We start from the raw sequence: 15,741 nt of genomic DNA, 5'->3' as shown, positions 1-15,741 counted from the left end.
TCTCTGAACTTATAATATTATACACAGTATTTCACTAAAAATGTTTTGTGCTCCGCCTATTTATCCCTCTGCATCCAATCTGAGTTTTATAGTTTTTCTCATACAGATCTTGTAAATATTTGCTAGATTTAGACCTGTTTCATTTTGGGGCTGCTAATATAAATGGTATTTTGTTTTTAATTTGAAATTTGTTTATTGCTAGTACTTTATATAGGAAAGTAAGTGACTTTTGTATACGAACCTTGTATCCTGCAACCTTCCTATTGTTGTTTATTAGTTCTAGAAGATATTTTTTGTTTGATGTTTTTAGATTTTCTACATAGACAATCATGGCATTTGTAAACAAAAACAGTTTTGTTTCTTCCTTCTCAATTTGTGTATCTTTTATGTCCATTGCTTGGCTTGTTGTACTAGCTGTGGGCTATCATTTTTAAAAAATATTACTTCACTTCATTAATCATTAATCCTATTCTATCCTAGAACTTAGATAATATATTAATACTTAGTAAAATGAGTTATTGTATTTTCATCAAATATTTACTGAAATATAGTTTGTGGCAATTAATGTTTGGCAATCAATGGATACATAAAGATTCTCTTCCACCTGGATACTGTGTGGATTTAAGTAAGTTCTTATTTTCTTGTAATCTCAGGTATTCCTGAAATTGGAATGTTACAAACTATTGATAAGAGAGAAATTTTGAATGTGAAAGGAGAGCTAAATTTATTTGTGGGCAGATTAGATGATATTCTATGTGGTTTGATTCAAGTAGCATAAAAAATCCTCCTGAAATATTAGAAAAATAGAATTTTTCTAATTCCTAAAAATTCATAATTAATAAGTCATGAACTTATTAATTTTGGGCCTTCTAAGAAAGGAAAAGCATTTGTAGAAATGGAAATTCTAAAAAAAATGGAAAAATATAAAGTCATTAATGTTCAGCAATAAACATTCAATGCATATTAAATATAGACCTATTTTGGGTTAGGCTTAGTTTATTTTTTTATACAACAACAGAGAATTCTAAAGGAAAGGAATTGTTCAATGAAGTGGAAGTACCTATGAATCTATTAACTTAATACCTTGATACATTTTATAGAACATACTATACCGGCATTGTGATCTTTGAGCAGTATCCCTTCTCCCTCACCAGATTTTAAATAAAATGAGAAACAAGACAAAATGTAAGGTAAGTGGGCGATGAAAATATTACCATTTTGATTAGTAAAAATCAAGTTAAACAGTTTAGTTTTGTGTAAAAACAAATAGGCCTGTTAATTAAATCCCCAAATTAGGCAAACTTACCTATCATACTATGACAGTGTTGGGCTAAGGCAGCCTCTCATGTGTTCAAAGACAGAGCAGTTAGGAGTGAAGGTGTGGTAGAAAGGGAAAGAGCACCTAATCTCTGCGGGCAGCCACTCGTGTCTATATAAGAAAAAAAGTGGGGGAGAGAAATTTAAGCATGTTCCATTTATTCTTTTCAAATTTAGCAACCAGATAAGTCATTCTACTTCTTCTGAGGGAGCGAGGAAAGAGGCCAAGTTCAGAATTGTACCAACTGACTACCTTGACCTAGACATAAGCATCAGAATGGTTGCACCCAGCAATAAAGACTGTACTGGGAATAGAAAGATGAACAAGGCAGTGCACTTCCCTTCAAAGAGCTTACAGAGTCACAACCAGCAGGTAAAATAGAACACATCTCAGCTTAGAATCTTAGACGCTCACCTGTGAAACAAGAATGCTAATACCAACCTCAAATATTTGTCGTTTGAATTCAGTGAGATTCTGTGTATAAAGTATGTACCATCATATCTAGCTCAAGAAATAATTTAATAGATGTTTGTTTCTCATCTCTGCTTTCCACATTCAGATTGCCTCTACACTGTGTGGAATGAAATAGGTTCTATGTTTTTAAGATATTCTAGACCTCTAAGAATTCTTTAACAAATGGAAGATCAAAGTTATAAGCATTTTCTTTAGGGACTGTGAGTCAGAAGATAGACATTTGATAGCATTAAACATTAAAGAAACAGAAATAAAATAAGTTAGCCTTTACCTGCCTCTGATGATAAAGACTGCTGTAGTAAATATTGGTTAAAAAAAATACATAAAGTAATATAACTTTATTTCTTGCAGCCTTCAGCAACTAAATACTCAAAAAGTGTAATCAAATTCTTGAAAGACAGAATCTGTCAATCTAAAATTTTGTGAAAAGATAAGCTGTTTTTCAAGAATGAGGACAAACTAAAGGCATTATTAAACAGAAGAAACTTAGACTGTTTAACAACCATAGTCCTCATTTAAGCACTTTCAAGCAGAAGAGAAATCACATTAGAATGAAAGTTTGAGTTGCAAAGAGTAAAATGTATATAGACATTGGAAAATATGGGATACATATGAACAAACAGCATTTGTTCATATGCATCCCAGATTTGTTCATATGTATCCCATATTTACAATAATACAATAAATGCAAAATACAATATTTATTGTGTTTTACAAATAATGTTTGTAAAATAGTATTACATAATGCTTAATTAATCTTGTAAAAGTAAAGTTTTGGCAAAGAAAAACATAAGTTGTTAGGCTGGCAGAGTCAAACATGTAAACATATTTGAATGAAAGGTAGATGCTGATTGACTTTAGAACTTGTGAAATGTACATGTATATTTATTGAAGTTAAACATTTAAAATGGGATCTATATTTAGAAACATCTAAGTTAGAGGATAAAAATTGAGACAAAATTTAAAAACTTAATTTATTGAAAAGAAGGCAAGAATGAAGGGTGTATTATAGGGAAAGTAGAACAACAGCAATAAAACAAAAACAACAAAAACCACCAAAGATGTGAGAAACATCTCAGCTTGTCTATAATCCCAGTAGAGACAATAAATTCACTGGGTAGATGACAAAAACTATCATCGCAGTGGAATAAAGATCAAAGTTTGTGTTACTTCTAAGAGATTCACCTAAAAGCACAAGGACAAGTATTAAGGTACAAGTATAAGGGATAAATATAACAGGAAAGTAATACATAAAATAAAGTTTGAACAGTTAAAATAACATAAAAAAAGAAATCTTTACCAGAAAAACTTTTGAAAGGAACATCATTAGGAATAGAGGTAGTCATAGCATGAAAAAGATCCAATTCTTGAGAGAAATACAATAATTTTATCTTGCTTGGACCTAATAGCTCCAAACACACAAAGAATATAGTCAATAAATCTACAAAAAAGCTGCACAGTTTAGTGTTATGATGGCCATAATATACTACATCACTTTTGGTTACTTACATGCCAAGCAAATAAAAATGTAAAGATATAGAAGATCTGGTTATTTAAAAGTTTTGAGTGAACAGGTACCATCTATAAAATACTCAAGCCAGCATATATCAGCAGTCCAATTTTAAAGTAATTGCTACAAAGCATTTCATTGTGTGAATATAAGGTATTTTTTGCAACCAATTCTCATTTCTGAGGCTTGACCATTTTGACATGTCATGTCCTTATTATATTTTTCTCCATTTCAATGTAGAGAGATTTTGAAGGCCTCTTGCTGCATGAGATGTAACAATAAGACCAGAGGGATTCTGTTTCTTCATTTATTTCAACACCAGCAACCCCACTGAGTTTATCACATCCTCATGGTATTTCTCAAGGGCAGAGAATTAATTTCTTGGTATAGAATTGTTGGCATGTATTTCTTCCTCAAACATTAAAATACTCATCCTTTATAGCTTTCTAAAAAGTAAGTACACGTAAGAAATACTGGTTGTCAATTCTTTCTAGGCTTCAGTCATTCCCTCTGAAGTCTCTTTCAGTTTGTATCTCCTAATGTTGACAGGATGCTGTGAGGGAGGCAGGAAGAAAATCCATCCATAAACATTTGCTACTAGACAATGAACCATTTCAGATGTGTTTCCCCAAAGACACACACCAGTTTTAAACATTGTATTTATGGCCACAGAAACAGCAATTGGGCATACTGTTTGTTTTTCTTCAGAGGCTATTTAGGTGCACACCGAGTTGTTGGCAATGAGTTTCATAAAACATGGAAGTCACCTTATCCCATGTTAACAGAGCAGCGATATTGCATACTTAATTGTGCGAAGCATTTGGAAAATGATCTTCATAAAACCAAATGTCCAACCCTAGCAGGAGGAAATGTATGGTGTTCAAATTATTTTTGCTCTTTTGTATAGAATTCTGAGGACTTCAACACTTATAGTATTTATGTTTTATTTTGTTTGCTTCTTAAGTCAGAATCAGAATAATCAGAAAAGTTTACAAACTTTTTTCTCCATCCGAAAAAAGATAATATAGTTTGAAGAAATATTATGTATTTAGTAGCGTTTTAGAAATGCATCTTTCAATTTTTCTAGTTCATTGAAATCAATCATTTTTACTTGTTGAATTAATCTCTTATAGATGAATGCAAATTAAGTGACAATTGTACTTAAATATCAAGATTTATTTCTGTCTAAATAATATTTACATTAATTATTTTAGCTCAACATCCTAGAGTTTAAACCTTATTAATGATATGTATCTCAAGATTCAAAATTTGCCAAAACCTTTCCTAAATTTTTATTTTAATTTCAAGTGACTTTAAACCCAAGAAAGGAAAAAATAAAAAAATTGAAATTAAACCACAAGACAATATTATCAGATACTTTTAATGCCCATATAGAGCTGACAGATTTGTGGTATTTGAGACTTGCTTTAACAATATCTTAAATGATAATGGCGTAGAACTTTATCTGTAAATTTGTGAAGACTAATTGACCCTGACAGTAATTGTCTCACTAGAGGAGAAGGAAGTCAAAACTAAAACTTCAGCCACTTAACCACCCCTTACAGCCAAATCCCTTGTTGATCAGTGTGGAAAAATAATGAGACCTGCTGTTTCCAAAGGATCATCTTGCTATTGTCGACACTCCAAGGTTTCTCATTTGAGACTCAAATTTATTTCAGTTCCTTACATGCTCCATGCTATCTGCCTGTATTACCATAAATTATTTCCACTAGAAATGTTGAATTGAAAAACAAAGAGCACCGGGTGTTTTTGTGCAGGAGAAATGAATCTTACCCAAAGGAAATAATGGCCTCATTCCACTCTGATGCACAGCCTTGTATATTCAGAATCTTTGTCTACACTCCAGGTGGGGGCCGTTATATAATTGTAATATAATTGCTACAAATGATTAAACACATTGCTGATCTAAACCAAAGCAAAAGGCTTCCAGTTTTCCCATCTCAAAGCATTTAACCAACATCTTCCAGTATGAAACTTGCTTCTTTTTTGTTCAGTTGGACTTGAATTCTATGCTTAGCTCTCATAAGGTTTTGTGTTCACTGTTTCGTAAACACTGCATGCCTTATTCCCATCTCCAGATGCATATGCAAATGCATATGCCCCCAAACTAGTTACAGATGCATATGCTCCAAAAACCAGTTACAGTGTTAAAAGTCTTCCTGTACAATAATCTCCTGAGGTCAGTGTTGTTATTCTTATTTAATTAATAATAGTAGTTACAATAAAAGGAACAAGAACAATTCCCACCATTTACTGAGAACTTGCTATATGACAGGCTCTGTGTGAGGCACTTCATATGCATCATCTTCTTGAAATCTCACAGTGATCACACATGACAGATTCTACTGTAATTCCAATATACAATGAAATAAGCTAGCACTTATTAATTTTCTAAGGGCCATGCAGCTTGTAATGGAGCAGAGAGTGAAACAGGTTTGTCTGACTCCAAGTCTAGCATCCCTTTCTCTTCTACATATCCAGAGCTTACCTACTCTTCCAGATATGACTTGAATCTCACAGTCAACTATAAAGACTTCCCTATTATTCCTTTCTTTTTCTCCTTCCTTCCTTCCTTCCTTCCTTCCTTCCTTCCTTCCTTCCTTCCTTCCTTCCTTCCTATTATACTTTAAGTTCTGGGATACATGTGCAGAACATGCAGGTTTGTTACATAGGTATACACGTGCCATGGTGGTTTGCTGCACCCATCAACCCGTCATCTACGTTAGGTATTTCTCCTAATGTGATCCCTCCCCTAGCCCCCAACCCCTGACAGGCCCTGGTGTGTGATGTTCCCCTCCCTGTGTCCATGTGTTCTTGTTGTTCAACTCCCACTTATGAGTGAGAACATGTGGTGTTTGGTTTTCTGTTCCTGTATTAGTTTGCTGAGAATGATGGTTTCCAGCTTCATCCATGTCCCTGCAAAGGACATGAACTCATCCTTTTTTATGGCTGCATAGTATTCCATGGTGTATATGTGCCACAGTTTCTTTACCCAGTCTATCATTGATGGGCATTTGGGTTGGTTCCAAGTCTTTGCTATTGTGAACAGTGCTGCTGTGATGATTCCTCAAGGATCTAGAAACAGAAATACCATTTGACCCAGCAATCCCATTACTGGGTATATATAAAAGATTATAAATCATTCTTTTTGTTAATTTTTTTTTATTTTTGAGACTCATTATGTCACTGAGGCTGGAGTGAAGCAGCACAATCTCAGCTCACTGCAACCTCCATATTTTGAGCTCAAAGCATCCTCCCACCTCAGCCTCCCAAAGTAGCTGGGACTACAGATGTGTGCTACTATGCCCAGCTAATGTTTGTGTTTTTTGTAGAGACAGGATTTCACCATATTGCCCAGGCTGATCTCAAACTCCTGGGCTCATCTCCCACCTCAGCCTCCCAAAGTGCTGGGACTACAGGGGTGAGCCACCACACCAGGCCCCTTCCCTATTATTCCGAGGTGGTGGTAGTTCTGTGCCTTACACAGAACATACAGCTGTTACTGTGAACGTTATTACACAGTTCTTATCTTTCAGGTTTGTTGCTGTTATTCATATTTGCCGTTCTTACATCATCAGTATTACAAAAGTGGCATCTTGGTGCTTCCTTTACAATACCTGGCTCAATGCAGAGCATATCATAGGTGCTCTGTTTCTATTAGTGAATTCTTTTCAGTCAAGTAAGCCACATGGGGACAGGGAGAAGGGCTTAGTTAAGTGGAGAGCAGGCTTGTTCAGAATTCCATTCTGAGTATGTCTATTTTGGCATGTACCAAAAGAAGAGCTCTTCTCACTGTTTAGCCCTTTTCATCAGATAATTAAATAAAATATGTAGCCACTTAGCCTGATTTCCAATGCATTCTCCACTTCATTGCCTTTTAAAATCATCTTAATAAACACAAGCTGAGGTGGAAAATATTAGCAACCTCATCAGGTTATTGTTGAGACTGGAAAAAAAAAATTCCCCTTCTAACAAGATACCAACTGTTCAGTTTCCTCTTTAGGCATTTTCTTTTTTGTTCCAGAAAATATACATGATGTACACTGTGGGTTGTCTTAGTTACCTTTTCCCTGTTTTTGGAAAGTGGGCACAGAGGACAGTGAGATCTAATTTTATACAATATTATTTCAATTGACATACAAAGTAGTCAATAATAGCTAGTAATAAGGAGGATGAAATTATAATTATGATCACAAATTGTTATGAATTTTAGATGACATTCAAATGTATTTCAAAAATAAGGAATATAAAATTGATGGGATTAATTAACTTTTTAAAGGTGACATATGTGGCTAAAGAAAGGGTAGAGTCTGTATTTGACTCCCTGTCTCGCAAACACCTAAGTCCATGATGAATTCACGGTAAAGTGAGTTACCACTGAATCTTTATTGTGGCCTAGCATCCTTCCCTTGCTTTGCTTTAGCAAAGCCCTACTTTCTTGCTTTTCTTCAGTGTTGCTTACTCAACAGGAAGAATAATAAATTGTGCGACTCTCTCTGGCATTTTTGATAGGAGAAAAGATCAATACTTCTGCTTTCTAAATTTTAAATCATGAGGACACCATGCTCAAACACTCCCCTCTACATTTCCACTTTGAATCAGGTCCAACAAACAGAGCTATCATTTCTGAAGCTCATTAACCCTGCTTTCCTTTCTCACTTTATCCTACACCTTTAGTCCTTAACCATGACTACTATGGAAATGAAAGAAAATCTCATCCATTCATTTTAGAGCTCATAACTAGAAGTACATGAAGATTTCATGAACTATTTTTGGTTTTGAAGTTAAAGTGATTGGTTATTATATTCAAATAAAAGTATTCACTTGGGAAGTCAGGAGGCCAATATGTAATCTAGAATTGCAGTAATTATGTACTTGATGATTTAATATATGTCCTGCATTTATCTACCGCTGGCTCTAAACCAAACCACCATCATTGCCTGTCTGTGTAACAAAGTAGCCAGCTCACTGATGCACTTTTCCTATCCTTTCTTAACTTTGGTTTCTCCTCCACTCAGCAGCCAGAAGGAACCTTTTACAATAAAAGCCAGATTAAATTCAATGTTCAACTCAAAATTTTCCCTGATTTTTTCATGAAATAGCCCACATTCACGTAATGGCCCATAAAGTCCTTCATGATCTGTCCTTCCAATCTCTCTGTGATATCAACTCCTACTACTCTATCCTTTCCTTTTTTTTTTTTTTTTCACTCTACTCAGAAAAATCTGGCTTCTTCACTATTCTCCAATTATGCCAGGCATGCTTCTGCTTCAGGGCCTATTTACTGTCTGTTTCCTCTGCATACGGTGCTCTTCCTCCAGATATCCACATGGCTAACTCCATGACTCCTTTAAGTTTCTACTCAGATAACACTTCTCAGAAGGCCCACCATAATCACCGTATTTAAAACTGCCAAATCAAAGCGCCCCTAATCTTTTTTATTATGCTCTAAGGTTTCCGTCCTAACACTTATCACTTTTGTATATTATGTATTTATAATAAATTATTTGCTAGACTATAAGTTCCAGGAGGTAAAATAACTTCATCTTCTCTGTTCATTGGTGTATATTGGGCATTTAGGTAAGTGCCTTATACTCAGTATTTGCTGATTGAATGAATGAATGAGTTAAAACAAATCTTGAAGGATCTTTATCCACTTATTTAAGGTTTATAACATGGTCCATGTCGCATAAAGAGAACCTCATGTTTTGATATGAAACCAGGCTACTTTAACGTAGACTACTCTGGGATCCAGGTACATAATTTCAGATACTTAATTATGTGGAAATAAACAAGTAATCATTATTATATATGTAGATAAATAAAAAGTAAAAATTTTAAAAAGTAAATTCCAATCAATTTTTCTGTGGTACAGAAGTCAAATCGTTATTTAACAAATGACGTTTCTCATTCTTTCTTTAAAATATCTGTAATAGTACTTATTTTACAGGACAATACATCTGTTACTAATAATAGTAAATAATTAAATTTTATAATGATAACTGATGTTCATTAGTGAACCAATATATCCTTATCATAATTACCATCTCTGGCTTGGATTTTTATGTAACATCTTGCTGCTGCACAGATGGTATGGAGGAAACAACTGTCTTTGGTTGAGATTCTTGATAAAGTTTATAGTCTTGAAGCCTGGAAAAACTCCGAATCATGCAAGCATCTGCCTTTAGACAAAGTATAAATATCAAATTCATCATAGCACACCCTTAGCTTTATTTTCCAGCAAGCAAAATACTGTCTTTCTGTGGCATTTGATTAAGGTTAATGATAATGTAATATTCTCAGGTACCTACAAAATCTATACAATATGCAGCTACCATGTCTCTTTTGATATGACTTCAAACTGGTTTCTTCAAACACTGGGTTTTTTATAATGGTGTAAGGAGGATAAAAAGCAGATGAAATTGCAATAACAACAACTAAAGGACAGAAAAGCCTAGCAACCACCAGGCAAGAGCAAGATAAAAATAAGAATACTAAAAGATAAATGCATGAATTCCTAAACACATTCCTCCTCTTCTCTCAAGTGACACAAATGAAAGCCTTCTTACTAACAGTTTTCGGTTATCTCACTGTAGAAGGCAGTCTGTTATAGAGGGTAATTCCATCTATCTATAGTGCTGTACTTGAAACTGATAGTCCCACATGGAGTTTTTTGGATACAGATTGAAATTAACCCCTTATGGCCTTAAAGCTTGAAAGTTACATTTGTTTTATAGGAGTTCACTCCTCAGAAAAGAACTTTCAGGCCTCCCCCGAAAACAATATCGGCCAGCAGTGGTGGCTCACACCTGTAATCCCAGCACTTTGGGAGGCCAAGGCAGGTGGATCACCTGAGGTCAGGAGTTCAAGACCAGCCTGGCCAACATGGCTTAACTCCATCTCTACTAAAAAATAAAAATTAGCTGGGCGTGGTGGCTGGCACCTGTAATCCCAGCTACTCGGGAGCCTGAGGCAGGAGAATCGCTTGAAGTTGGGAGGCAGAGGTTGCAGTGAGTCGAGATTGTGCCATTGTACTACCACTTGGAAGACAGAGCAAGACTCCATCTCAAAAAAAAAAAAAAAAAGAAGTATCAAACAACTGACTCTCACCACATCACCACATCAGACAATGACCAAACACCTTTTCATCATGATTGCTTGCTTGCCCCTCCCTGCTTTCTGTTTTCTTACACATTGTTTTATTTCTTCCCTGCTATATATCCCTAGTTTTAGTCAGTCAGGGGTTTAGATTTGAGACTGAGCTCCCATCTCCTCAGCTGCAGCACCTGATTAAAGCTTCTTCCTTGGCAATACTCATTGTCTCAGTCATTGTCCTTTTGTGTGGGAGGCAGCAGAACCCAGACCGAACCCCCGGTGTTTTGGTAACATACTGATGCTCTACACTTTAAACAACCAACAACCAATATGAGGACATTAAAAAAAAAGTCTTATTTTTATCCTCACATCTTTGGTTGTTATAAATAGGAGAAAAACTTACAGTATAAAAAAAGAAGATATGAAAACATAAGCAAGGCAATTTATTTGTTGGTCCAAAAATACAGACACAACATGAAAATACTTTACAGTAGACTGGTATTGGCGGAACCCATAAGCCCTGATACAAGCGAATGCTCTCCAGAGAAACTCACCTTCAACCTCGTTATGAAGAAGTCTCACAAATAATTTCTGGAAAAAAAACCAAACGTATGGCTCACAACGAAAAATAACCAAGCACGTACTGAAAAGGTACCATAATTAAGAAATTACTAAAATAACTGTATTAGTATCCTATTGTTATTGTAATTAATTACCCCAAATGTAGTGACTTAAAGCAACCCACATTTATCATCTTATAATTATAGAGGTTAGGAGTTCCAAAAATAAAGGGGCCAGCAGGGCTGCATTTCTTCAAGAGGTTCTAGTGGAAAATCTGTTTTCTTGCCTTTTCCATATTGGAGGCGGGATAAATTTATTAGATCATGACCTCTTTCTCATTTCCTGTAATCTTTACTCCCATGATGATACCTTCTTCTCTGAATGTGATGCTACTGCCCTCCTGTGATAAGGACCCTTGACATTACCTTGGGCCTACCTGTATAATTCAAGATAATGTCTTCGTCTCAAATTATTTATTTATTTATTTATTTTGAGACAGAGTCTCGCTTTGTCGCTCAGGCTGGAGTGCAGTGGCACGATCTCGGCTCACTGCAAGCTCCGTCTCCTGGGTTCATGACATTCTCCTGCCTCAGTCTTCGAGTAGCTGGGACTACAGGCCCCCACCACAATGCCCAGCTAATTTTTTTGTATTTTTAGTAGAGACAGGGTTTCACCGTGTTAGCCAGGATGGTCTCGATCTCCTGACCTCGTGATATGCCTGCCTTGGCCTCCCAAAGTGCTGGGATTACAGGCTTGAGCCAACGAGCCCGGCCAAATATAAGAATTATTACAGTATCTATTATAAAATAGTTATAATTATTTATGTTTGAAGCATTAGAAGACTGGAATAAATGCAAGTATGGAACAAGAAACTGTAAACATTACCTAGCATATTTGCAAAAGTATCAAATGCAATGGGAACTCAGAAAGTTACATGAAGAAACAACACTAAATAGTTGAGTATAATAGCACATATCAGAATATACAGTTAGTAAAATTATTTCAGAATACATTTTTCAAAAATACATGGAAAAATGTTCCATTTTCTCTTCTAGATGAAATTATCACAGAAGTTCATTTAAAACTGCTCTTTAAATTCTGCATATACATTTATATACTTCTCCGTATGTATGAAATGCTTAAAATTATCAGTAAAGTTTTGTGCAGTTGGACACAATGAAAGATAAACTTGAATAATTAAGTAGAAGTCTCAAGGACATTAAAATATAAAAGTACAAGTTATAAAAGGAAGTTAATGTGGTATAGAATATATATTGAGGAGATTCAATATCTGCTCATAATAGTTTGTGAAGAAATAAACAGATTGAATATAGGGGATTAATTTTTCTAGAAATTAGCAAACACTAACTCAACTAGAAAATATGGGGCAATTTCACCCAAATACAACTATAAATTTATTATAATTTCAGGTGTAAAACTATTTTAAGTAAAGTTATTGCAGAGTGAAAAAGAATAAATTTCAGAAAGCAATACAAATGAGATTTAGCATATTCTAAAGGTCATGCTAATTATCAGGGGGTACAGAATCGACTGTTCTATAATTACTGTTAAGACAATTAGGTTTTAAAATGAAAGAATTTTTAGAGTTTCAATCTTACCCAAATTATACTCTAATTCAAGTCAAAACATAAGTGTAAATTAACAATGATAATTCTTATAAAAGCATAATAAAAAATAAAGGAGAAGATGTTCTTAATCTTAGTGTAGTGTATCTTGACAACACAAGATAAAGATATATTTATTCTTAAAGATATCTCTTCTAGATTTGATAACATTGAACATTAAAACCTTATTTGGAAGAAGTGGTTATAAATTATACAATTCAGCAAATATTTATAAGCCCCTAACATGTACTAACTGTTCAAAAATTTTGGGATATATGAGGAACAAAACAAACATAAATATTTGCTTTTCTTAATTTTAAATTTACTGGAAAAACAGGAAATAAAAACATAAAAATAAATAACTGATATACTCTTTTAGAGGGTTTTAAGTGCTATAAAAAAGGCAGAGTAAAGATGATCTGGCCTGGCTTTTGCGGCAGTGGGATTGTGCTGAAATTAAATACAGTGGTTAGTGTAGGCCTCATTCGGAAGGTGATATGTGACAAAGACTTGGAGAGGGTAAGGGGTGAGAATCCAGAGAAAAGCATTCTAGGCAAAGAGAACCGTCAGTGCAAACTCTTAATGTTTAGAGAACATCTCAGAGACTGAGTGCCTGAAGGAGAGCAAATATGGGAGAAAAAGTAGAAAATTGAATAACATTAAACGAAATGAAAGGACAAATGATTTGTCAGGAATAAATATTTGCAACATTTATAAGAAAAGCGTTTATATCTCTAAAAGGAGTTCCAATGCCTGAACAAGAAAATAACAGACATCCCAGAAGAATACTGAACAATGCACACAAATAAGTACATCACTGAAGAAGCAAACTGACCATTAAGTCTTCGATCTTTCTGGTAGTAAGAATGATCAGGGAAATAATAAGATAAATACAAATAATTAATTACTTCCTATGTTTTTTAGTTTTCGGTATACAAGTTTTGTCCTCACTTTATTGAACATATAACTAAGTATTCTGGGTTTTTAATGCTATTATAAATGGAATTGTTTTCTTAATTTCAGTTTTTATAATGCTCATAACAAAGTGTGTATATTTATATGTGTATACACACACACGTATAAAATTAGGTAATTGAAAATATAGGGAGTTTTATGTTTTCTTTTCCTATCTGGATACTTTCTCTTTCTTATTCTTGCCTACTTTCCCTGGCCAGCACCCCCAGTACAATGTTAGAAGTGGCAAGAATGAATATCCTTATGATTTTCATGATCTTAGGAGAAAAGAATTGTCTTTCACCATAAGGTATGATGGTAGTTGTGGAATATTTTGCAAATCCCTTTTAACAGGATGAGGCTTCTATTCCTAGTGGTTTTTTTGTTTTTGTTTTTGTTTTTGTTTTTGTTTTTTGGTATTGTATTTCTGTCAAATATTTTTTCTGGATTTATTGAGATGAGCATGTAGTTTTTCTTTATTCTATTGACATGATACATCACATAAATTAACTTTTGGATGTTAAACTGACCTTACATTTTGATAGAGATTACATTAAATCTGTACGTCACTTTGTGTACTATTGAAATTTTAACAATACTAAGCCCTAATTCAGAATGTGAGATATTTTTTCATTTATTGATGTCTTCCTTAATTTTATTGGTTAATGTTTTATAATTTTCATTGTACAAGTCTTTTACTTCCTTGGTCTGGTTAATTCTTAAGTATTTTATTATTTGTAGTGGTATTACACATGAAAATATTTTCTTAATTTTATTTTTAGATGGTTTATGATTAGTATATAAAAATGCAACTGATTTGCGTGTTTGAACTTTGTATCTTGATTCTTTGCTAAATTCATTTAAATTTTAAGAGTATTTTGGATATATATTTATATAGAATCTTTAGAGTTTTCTACATATGAAATCACATCATCTACAAGCAGAGATAGTTTTATTTCTTCTTTTCTGATTGAATTTTTAAATTTGTTTTTCTTGTTTAAGTTCTCTGACTAGGACTTCCAGTACTATGTTAAATAGAAGTGAGAAATATTCCCATTCATAAGCACAAACTAGAAAATGTTGATCTCGTAGAAATAAAAAGTATAACAGGCCGGGCGCGGTGGCTCAAGCCTGTAATCCCAGCACTTTGGGAGGCCGAGACGGGCGGATCACGAGGTCAGGAGATCGAGACCATCCTGGCTAACCCGGTGAAACCCCGTCTCTACTAAAAACACAAAAAACTAGCCGGGCGAGGTGGCAGGCGCCTGTAGTCCCAGCTACTCGGGAGGCTGAGGCAGGAGAATGGCGTGAACCCAGGAGGCAGAGCTTGCAGTGAGCTGAAATCTGGCCACTGCACTCCAGCCTGGGCGACAGAGCGAGACTCCGTCTCAAAAAAAAAAAAAAAAAAAAAAAAAAAAAAAAAAAAAAAAAAAAAAAAAAAAAAAAAAAAAAAAAAAAAGAAATAAAAAGTATAACAAAGAGTACTATAAGCTGGAAAAAATAGGGGAAATGGAGAAATAGGGAGAGATTTGTTAAAGAATACAAAATTACAGCTAGATAGGAAAAAAATAAGTTGCAGTGTTCTATATCATTGTATGATGACTATAGTTGACAATAATATATCTTATAGTCTAAAATAGCCAGAAGGAGGTTATTTGATGTTCCCACCACAAATGATATATGTTGGAGATAATGAATATGGTGATTACTCTGATCCAATGACTAAACATTGTATGTATCAAAACATCCCTCTGTACACCATAAATATGTACAATTATTGTGTATCAATTTATAAAAAGAAAAACCTCTAAAGAATCAATCAATAAAGTACTTTTTTGGTTTTCTTTTCTCTTCTTTCTTTCTTTTTTTTTTTTTGAGACAGAGTGTCGCTCTGTAACCCAGGACCCCAGGCTAGAATGCACTGGTGTGATTTCAGCTCACTGCAACCTCCACCTCCCGGGTCCCGGTTCAAGCAATTTTCCTGCCTCAGCCTCCCAAAGTGCTGGGATTACAGGCGTGAGCCACCACGCATGGCTCACTTTTTTGGTTTTCTAAGGAGAAAAAGTATTCTTAGTCTTAAAGGGAAAACTTTCTTTCTTTTTTTTTTTTTTATTATACTTTAAGTTCTAGGGTACATGTGCATAACATGCAGGTTTGTTACATATGTATACTTGTGCCATGTT

This window comes from Colobus angolensis, unplaced genomic scaffold (assembly GCF_000951035.1).
Source record: "Colobus angolensis palliatus isolate OR3802 unplaced genomic scaffold, Cang.pa_1.0 Scaffold27, whole genome shotgun sequence".
NCBI classification, from domain to species: domain Eukaryota; kingdom Metazoa; phylum Chordata; class Mammalia; order Primates; family Cercopithecidae; genus Colobus; species Colobus angolensis.
Note: the sequence above shows the minus strand (reverse complement) of the source record.